Here is an 8033-nt window from a genome sequence, read left to right on the forward strand (position 1 = left end):
CAGTTAATCATCATCAATTTGTGACTATGAATATATTTATGAATCAACATCTACTTTGCACTCTTGATAGTTGTGAGGTAAACAAACAGATGATGCAACAATTGCTGCAGGTGAGGCGCTACCTAACATTAGCATCAGTAGTTGAGACCAACTGAAGAAGCACTCTGATTGGAAGAGGCGGAACATACCCTGCTTGCTCCCAGACCAAGAGCTCCTTAGTCCTCCGCAGGGCAGGCGGAGGAATCGTCAACAAGTCCCCTGATCGGGTGGCTCAAGTGAGGCGCGCCGCTGTACAATGGGTTCAGGTTAGGGTTAGGGTTGAAGAAGAAAAACGCATGAGAGAGAGGGAGGGGGAGAAGAGAACCTAGTAGGATTTGAGAACTCAACGGCGGCGGCGCTGCAGTCACCGGAGGAGGAGGGCGAGGACGAGGACGACGGGGCGGCGTCGAGGCGTCGGGGCGTCGGGGCGGAGACGAGGACGACGGGGCGGAGAGGGGAAGGGGCAGCGGCGTCGGGGCGTCGGGGCGGAGACGAGGACGACGGGGCGGCGTCGAGGCGGCGGGGCAGCGGCGTCGGGAGAGGAGAGGGGAAGGGGATCGAGGGCGAGGGCGAGGGAGAGAGAGGCCGGTTTGGGCCGGGGATAGGCGAGGGCGAGGGCACAATGCTAATGGCGCACCACCCCTCGGTGCGCCATAAGTACATCCATACTAATGGCGCACCTCACCCTGGTGCGCCATTAGTATTTTTTTTCTGCTCGAGCCAACAGGTTATCTTCCACCTTACCTGATCCACACCAAGTCCCCTCTACTAGCTCGACTGGTCAGCAGCCAGTTCTCACACCAGGAGGTCTTGGGTTCGATTCCCAGGCTCCACAATTTTTTTATAAGACAGTAATAATTTTTTTATAAGACAATAATAATTTTTCTATAAGACAATAATAATTTTTTTATAAGACAGTAATAATTTTTTTATAAGACAGTAATAATTTTTTTATAAGACAGTAATAATTTTTTTATAAGACAATAATAATTTTTTTAAAAATATCATCAAACAGTAATGCCGGTGGAGCGGGGGAGGGTGCGCGGGGTGCGGGGGGCCGGTGGACCGGGGGGTGCTCGGCGGCGAGGGGGACCGGATCTGGCGAGGTGGGATAGCTAGCAATCGAGATGGAGGGAGATCGATATCGAGTGTCCATGAAATTTAAAAATATTCATGATAGTTCAAAAAGTGCCCATGAAATACAATCGAGAAATGAAGGCTACGATTTAAATACAATCGATCTCTTAGCTAGCTATCTGTTCACAATCTTCTTGCCCTTCTTTTTCGCAAATGGAGTTCTTCTGTGGAACGGACGTCCTTTAGGTAGGGTGGTCCTGCTTCTTCTTGTGGTGTATGCTGGTACTTCATCATCGTCGTCATGTTCGATTCTCGGGTCGCCGTACTTGTCGAAGTCTTGCTCATTGGCTACTCCATCCATTCCGATGATCTTCCTTTTGCCTCTCCTCACGACAACACGACTGGGCTTTGACGGGTCGGTAATGAAGAAGCATTGGTCCACTTGGGAAGCCAGTACCCATGGCTCATTTTTCGCGGTGACGTTTGCGCCTGCGGTCTTGGATTTGGCTTCGGGTATAACCATGGTGGTGAAATACCGGTCTTCTTTTAGGACGCTCTTGGCCCATCTGACACGGAACATCGGGACCTTCTCTCCAGCGTAGCTCAGCTCCCAGATCTCCTCGATCCTTCCGTAGTATCTGTCCTTGTCGTTACCGGTGTAGGATTCCATCGTTACCCCGGAGTTCTGATAACCATCGCTCTTCATGTCCTTGGCCTCGGTGTAGAATGTGTAGCCATTGATATCGTACGCCTCATAGGTCATCAGGTTGTGCTCGGCGCCCTGTGACAAGGCGAATATGAGTTGTTCTTCGGCGGAAGAATCCTCATGTAAAGGGTACGACAGAAGCTTCTGCTTGAACCAACGCGTGAAACATGAGTTGTGCTCTTTGAGTATATCTCCGTCCGTCCTCTGTTGGCCTCGGTCATTGTACGTCTTCTTAATAAAGGTTTTGTGCTCTACCACCCAAGGATCGACCACGTCTATGTGTTGTAGTGCGACTAGGTTTGCTCTTTCAAAGTCGGCGAGTCGACCCTCGAAGTCGACATGCATTTCGCGGCGACCCTCACGGTGACCCCATCCAGCGAGCCTGCCGAGGTGCCTGTTGACGGGCAGACCAACGGGGTTCTCGATGCCTAGATAATTCGTGCAGTAGGAGATGCACTCTTCGGTCAGAAAGCCCCTGGCTATGCTTCCCTCTAGACGTGACATGTTGCGAACGTATCCTTTGATGACACCATTCATCCTTTCGAACGGCATCATGCTGTGCAGGAACGTCGGCCCGAGTTGGATGATATCGTCCATGATATGGACCAGCAAATGCACCATAACGTCGAAGAATGCGGGCGGGAAGTACATCTCAAGCTCGCATAGTATCACCACGATCTCTTCCTGTAGCCTTCTGAGTTGCCTCACGCCAACAGACTTCCGAGAGATGACGTCGAAAAAGTTGCATAGGCCAAATAGCGTTTCACGGACGTGCGCGTCCATGATCCCACGGATTGCAACTGGAAGTATCTGCGTCATCAGCACGTGACAGTCGTGAGACTTCATCCCACTGAACTTCAGCTTCGCTAGGTCTAGGTATCTGCTTATCTTCCCCGCGTAACCGTAAGGAAGTTTTACTCCTACGAGGCAGGTGAAAAACTGCTCGATCTCCTCCTGACTTAGAGTGAAGCACGCGGGAGGGTAGTCATTTCCGGTCTTCTTGGCCTTTTTGCCTTTGCGACGACTTTCCGTGTCCTGCTTCGCCTCATCATCATCATCATCATCATATATAGCGTGAAGCTCCTGCCTGATGCCCATTGATTTCAAGTCTGCCCTTGCTTTCGGCCCATCTTTGGTCCACTCTGGCATGTTGAGCAGGGTACCAAGCAGACTCTCGCACACGTTCTTCGTGATATGCATGACATCAAGGCTGTGAGGCACACGGTGGATCTTCCAGTACGGCAAGTCCCAGAAAACAGACCTCGTTTTCCATACCTTCAGCAGCGGCTCTGGCGCCTTTCGCTTCTTTCCCAGCTCTGGCGCCTTTTGCTTCTTTCCCGGCAGTGGGCAGTCTTTCCAATTTTTCAACAGCTCGTCTATTTCCTCGCCGCTCCTCGTACGCGGGCGTCCTCGGGGTTCGGTTTCACCATCGAATAGATCCTTGCGTTTTCTCCATGGGTCATCGTCGCGAAGCCACCTTCGATGTCCCATGAACACGGTTTTCGAAGACCCGGGATCTCTATCTAGCTGGCGATACGTTGTGTCATCCATGCACCTGACGCATCCAGAAAATCCGTGGACCACCTGCCCTGCGAGATATCCGTAACCGAGATAGTCGTGCAGCGTCGTGAGCAGCGCGGCTCTCATACGGAAATATTCTTTCTCTGCGGCGTCCCACGTATTGGCTGGCGTTTTCCACAGCGTGTCTAGCTCCTCTTTCAGCAGCCCCAGATATAGATTGATGTCGTTCCCTAGTTGTTTCGGTCCTTCGATTAGCATACTCATGTGAATGTACTTCCTCTTCATGCACAACCAGGGGGGAAGGTTGTACATCCACACAAACACAGGCCAGGTGCTATGTGTGCTTCTCTGGCTGCCAAACGGATTGACTCCATCGGTGCTCGCGCCCAGCACGATGTTCCTTGGATCGTTCCCAAATTCGAGGTCTTCGAAGTTCAACGCTTGCCACTGGCTCGCATCCTTAGGGTGACTCAGCATCTTGTCTTTTTTATCTATCTCCGGATCATTTGCGTCATCTTCTCACTTCTTCTCCTCCCTATCCGCGTGCCAACGCAGGAGCTTTGGTACCTTAGGGTCCGCGAAATACCGCTGCAGACGAGGAGTGATCGGAAAGTACCACACCACTTTTCGAGGAGCTTTCTTCCTCTTCTTGTATCGAGTGACGCCGCACACCGGACATATGGTAGACTCCGCGTGCTCGTCCCGATAAATAATGCAATTGTTCATGCACACATGGTATTTCACGTGCGGTAAATCCAGAGGACACACGATTTTCTTCGCCTCCTCCAAACTAGTCGGGCACTTGTTCCCCTTGGGAAGACGTTCGTGCCAGAATGACATGTTCTCGTCGAAGCATGCGTCGGTCATTTTGTGTTTTACCTTCATCTCTAGAGCCATGAGCGTTACTTTCAGGCGGGTATCCTCGGGCCTGCATCCTTCTTACAATGGAGTAACCGCGTCTAACTCAAGTTGATCCATCTTGGCTTTCTCTCGGGAGGCAACTCTTGCGTTATCCGTCTGCTTGAGAAGCAGCTCTTGAATATGAGGGTCCTGCACCCAGCCCATCGATGGTCCAGCGTCGTCTGGGGATTCTTCGTCTTCTCGCCCGCCCGAGCCGCGGTGGTTGTCTTGCTGCCCTTCCTCATTTCTTGCCCGGCCCCCATGGACGACTTCGTAGTCATCTTCATCACCTTGCCACCGATAGCCATCCATGAAACCACGCAAGAGCAGGTGGTCCCGCACCTGCCAGGATTCCGGGTCCGCAATAAGGCTCTTCAGCTTGCATCTTCGACACGGACATCTTATCTCCGTCTCGTTCTTTTCAAGCATCTCGGCCTTCGCGGACCTCAAAAACCTATTCACGATGCCTTCGGTCATCATGCGGACCATGGTCGCCTGCGGGGTAGAGCAAAACGATATTTTAGAACCAAGAAAAAATTTGGCATGACTTTCCCTAAAAATAGGACCAAAAAGAATGCTTAATGCCAAAATTCTCGCCGAAACGGAAATGAATCAACATTCCGGCAAAATATTGGCAACTATCGCATTTCAAATACCGGTACACCTCCAAACACAAACACATATGCAACACCACAAACATATGCAACACCACGAACATACATAGATCTAGCTAGGCCATAAAAAGTGCATGTGCACATTGTTGTAGGAAGAACAACATAAATATAGCTTCCCCCCTTACTTACCTATCAAAACAAGGTAATTTAACCACTTAAATTGAATAAATCTATGGTGGAAATGAGGTGAAAAAGAGGAGGCACCCGAGACAAGGAGGAGGTGGAGAGAATGAAGTGGGGAGAAAGTGAGTGTGGGTAGGAGAGGCTGTCCAAAATATCTTGTTGCTGCCCACTTACTAATGGCGCACCAACTCCTGATGCGCCATTACTAATCCAGGTTACTAATGGCGCACCTCCTGGTGGTGCGCCATTAGTATGTTTGTACAGGCGCACTAGTAAAAAAAAACTTTTTATACTAATGGCGCACCCTGGGCCTGGTGCGCCATTACTAGTTGTAACTAGTAATGGCGCACCATGGGCAGGATGCGCCATTAGTATGTTTGGACAGGTGCACTAGTTAAAAAAAATTGATACTAATGGCGCACCCTCGTCAAGGTGCGCCATTAGTAGTTTCAACTACTAATGGCGCACTGTCTCTGGATGCGCCATTAGTATGTTTGGACAGGCGCACTAGTTAAAAAAACATTTTTTTTGATACTAATGGCGCACCCCGAGGCAGGTGCGCCATTAGTAGTTTCAACTACTAATGGCGCACTGTCTCTGGATGCGCCATTAGTATGTTTGGACAGACGCACTAGTTAATTTTTTTTATATACTAATGGCGCACCCTGGGCTAGGTGCGCCATTAGTAGTTTCAACTACTAATGGCGCACTCTGTCTGAATGCGCCATTAGTATGTTTGGACAGGCGCACTACTTAAAAAAAAAAATTTGATACTAATGGCGCACCCTGGGCCAGGTGCGCCATTAGTAGTTTCATCTCTAAAGGCGTATCGGAAGGTGGTGCGCCATTAGTATATACTAATGGCGCACTGCTTGTCTGGTGCGCCATTAGTGTTAATCCGATCTATAGCCCTTTTTCTAGTAGTGAATGCATCAACCTTGCTCGGTCCAGCTATCGTCGACGCCACCACAGCGCCCAACGGCACCTCCTCCCTGCGCGCAAACAGCTGAACACGTCGCGGTCGCCACTGATACACCTCAGCGCCATGCTGCCAAGTATCACCAGCCGACACAGCTTGAAGCCTTTGGAGGATTTGTCGTGCGTAGCACCTGCCGACCAGTCATGACCAAGCATAGCACCTGTCGGTCAGGCATGACTTGACATCTCCACCGAAGCTCCGTTCAAGACGAAGCCGCTCCACCTCCTGCCTCTGACTTCCAGCGCTGCTCCACAAAACGATGCTCCCAAGAGAGAAACGACACCGCAGTGCCGCCATTGTCCGGTCTGGAACACCAGATCCTAGGGTATCCCCCGGAGCAATACGAGTGGGTCGACGGTAGTCACATGACGATGCCTTCATCAAGGTAACGACGTGGAACGCCGCCATCGCCCGCCGTCGGCTCGGTTTTCACCGGCAACAACGTCTCCCCGACTCGCAGCTGGTGCCAGATGACGGATCCCGAGATCCGAACACCCAGCCTCAGGCCGATCACCTCTGACGGAAGAGATGACCACCACCGTCGGCTGCACCGGTCAGAACAGATCTGATCGGAGGTGCCGCCGACGAGACCACCAGGCCCTCCACGCCACCGTCGCCGATCTGAAGGCAGCATGCACGCCACCGGACGCCGCCGACCGCAGCAGCCGCCGCCGCCCGGAGGGCCATCCGCAGCGCCCGCAGCCCTGGCCTCCGCCGCGCCAAGCCGTCGCCGTCCGAGGACGGGCCGGCCTCCCGCCGCCCGCAGCCATCCGCCGCGCCGCAGATCACAGATCGGTCGCGCCACCACACGCCTTGGGGTCCGCCCCACCCCGGAGACGCGCGAGAGAGGAGATCCCCCGCCACCGCCGTCGGCCCCCGGGCTTAGCCCGGCGGCGGCGGAGGGAGAGGAGGAGGGAGTTTGCGGCGGCGGCGGCTAGGTTTCTGGCCGCCCGAGTCGCCCTAGGGGGAGGACGACGCAGGGGTCTATCTGCTTGTGTCCGTGTTTGTGTACTTTAATAAAATGTTTCTGTATTTCTAAAAGTTGTTCATGTAATTTGAAAAATCCAGCCACCGCACCCACCTAACAAGTTCATTGTTTCCTTGCAAAAAAAGTTTATTATTCCCATTGGCCTAGCCCCAGTAGCATGTGTGCAAATTCGAATCCGCTCACCACATATATCATGTTCGGGCAAATACCCAACTCACCGGAGGCCCATGTGTTCTGCAAGCACGCATGCCCCCAAGCACCTCTGTATATCACGAAAAACTATCGGGTTCGTACAGCTAAAGTTTGGATGGTGTTTAACTTTTTTTTGAGACAAACTCTTTTTTGTTGAGATGGATGGTTTTCAACTTTCAAGTTTGAACTTTATGTTCGGCGTTTGCTGGGCCCGGAAAGTGAGCCCGTTATTGCCAGCCGAGGACTCTCCCCACACCAAGCCCATGGCGACCAGCAACAAGAAAATCGCGTTGCATCTGACGGACATCCCTGACCACCTCCTGGCGGAGATCTTCCACCGGCTGCCCGACCCGCCGACCTCGCCCGCGCCTCCGCGGCCTGCGCCACCTTCCGCCGACTGGCCACTGACCGGTACTTTCTCAGCCGCTTCCGCCGCCTCCACGCACCACCGTTCGTCGGCTTCCTCGACCGCGACTGGTTCCATCCAGCACTACCGCCTCACCCCTCCGCACCCGCCGCCCGCGCGCTCGCCATCTCCGCCGATCTCTCCTTCTCTTTCCTCCCCTCCCATCACCTTTGGACCGTCCAGGACAGCCGCGACGGCCTCGTCCTCCTCCATCGCGGGCCCAAAATGGGCGAGGTGACCCCGATCTTCCGGGAGCTGGCAGTGTGCGACCCTTTGCGCCGGTGGTATCTCGTGCTCCCCCGAGTACCTGACGACCTAGTCGCTTCGGTAGGCAGATGTCGGTGCAAGCCTTCTCTCTTTCCCCTCGGCAACGATGAGGCGGAAGCTGCGGCTCAAGAGGCATCATTCCGAGTGATTTGGATGGCATA

The sequence above is a fragment of the Triticum aestivum genome, chromosome 7D, assembly GCF_018294505.1.
Source record: "Triticum aestivum cultivar Chinese Spring chromosome 7D, IWGSC CS RefSeq v2.1, whole genome shotgun sequence".
Lineage (NCBI taxonomy): Eukaryota > Viridiplantae > Streptophyta > Magnoliopsida > Poales > Poaceae > Triticum > Triticum aestivum.